This window comes from Poecilia latipinna, unplaced genomic scaffold (assembly GCF_001443285.1).
Source record: "Poecilia latipinna isolate Pla-1442-1.1 unplaced genomic scaffold, P_latipinna-1.0 Scaffold169, whole genome shotgun sequence".
Lineage (NCBI taxonomy): Eukaryota > Metazoa > Chordata > Actinopteri > Cyprinodontiformes > Poeciliidae > Poecilia > Poecilia latipinna.
The window spans coordinates 318,659-320,471 of record NW_015112785.1 but is presented as its reverse complement, the minus strand read 5'-3'; positions in this window follow the sequence as shown (position 1 = coordinate 320,471).

Sequence of the window (1,813 nt, the reverse complement as noted above, 5' to 3'; positions counted from 1 at the left end):
TTAAACTCTAAATAAGCCCTTAGAAATGAGCTGAATTCCTTCTCTGGTCTTTCAGTTTAGATGGTTTTATTTTTGTTTGTTTTTTAAGTGTCAGGGTCGCCAATCGTTGAAGGTTTTGTTGTAATTTAAAATTAATCGACTTTTCTTTTACCATTTTTTTTTTTTTGTTGTTGCTTGTTTGTTCTTAACAGGAGGGAGGAGAAAAACGCACCATTACGTTTTTAACTTGATGTCGGCTTGTTGCATGAAAAACATTCAGGTGCCGCATTTTTTGTAAATAAGCGATCAACCCGAGACGGTTTGACTGAATCAGACTCTTTGGAATCTACAAATGTTTCCATCGAAGTTCTGAAACAGATGGGCATGAATCATGTTTCCAGCATTTCCCCCTGAGGGCCTGAATCCACCATCTGGTCTTGGTGACTATGCACTAGAGATGTTGGGATTTATGCAATTCCATCTTTTGTACATTTGTTGTTCTTTTTCTTCTTTTTTTTTTTGTTGTCGCTATCATTTAAACATAGGGTGAAGTTCTCTATGCACCGTGTGTGAAACTTGACGTGTTTAAATGGAAGAATGTACTTAAGAGGTGCTTGTTTTAGTCGTCACCGTGGCGATCTGCAGGGGCGCGACGAGCCGAGGCCAAAAGTACCTGCAATAAGTCACCTTTCCTTTGTTTTGCGTTCTCCCCCCCCCCCCCCCCCACCCCCGAGATTTGGAGATTTGTCACAGGAGTTAAATTTCTGGTGTCTTCTCTTGGGGAGGAAAAAAGAAAGAATAAAAAGAATCCCACAACATAAAGAGTTTCAAGAAGCAAAGTTTAATCAGCAGTAGATCCTTGAACGTTGAGTAAAAATACAACGCTGTCACAGTTTGTGCACAATTTTCTTTTTTTTTTTTTAAATCTCAAAGCAGAACAGCAACAGCTATCCCTGCTGGTGATATCTGCAAAATTAGATGGTTTTATTTAATTTTTTTTTGCACCCAAAACAAATAGGAGTCTTCTTTAAGCCAGCTGTCTGGCAGCGCACAGCAATGGGTGGAAGTAGAGTTGGCTACATATGCGGGTTTTTTTTGTTGTTGTTGTTGTTGTTTTTTTACACCTAGTCTGGCTATAGAAGAGAACTTTATTTACAAACATATCCGGTAACTTCAGTCACTATGGAGGCACCAGGCACAGACCAGTTTGGTAAAAAACTGTTTTATGTGCTTCTGTTTACAAAAAGAACTGCAGCAAATTATTCCAGCAGCTGCTGAGATAATATATGTATCCGTTATGCTTATGATGAATAACTGTGTTTTTTGCGGGTTGGGGAGTATTTCCAAATGGAGAGATATGTCTGCGATGCAAGCAAGAAGAAAGGGAGCGATTCCCGTTTTTATCCGGAGAGAACTCGAGAATTTAACTTGGCAACTTATTAGAAATGCATCTAAAGCACAGGAGCCGCATATTGGGAAAAATTTTCTTGTTGTCAAACTTAAATATTCCTTCGACCGGATAACCGGCCCATGCCTAGTGCCTCCATTTTCTAAAGTTACTTCAAGAAAACAGGAGTCGGAGTGTTTTTATTTTATTTTTTTCCCCCTAATGTACAAACACAGACTGTAACTCTTTAATTTAGGGAAACGAATTGATTTACGAAAGAGACAAATTTAAACCGAAGCCCGAGCATCAGAAACACTAACAGCGAAGTTTTTGACGTTGAAAAGCCGAAGAGAATTGCAGATGTGCCACTCGTAAATACCCCCCCCCCCCCCCCCCCCCCCCCCGCTCGTGTCTTCTTTCTTCTTCTTCTTCTTTTTCTTTTTTTCT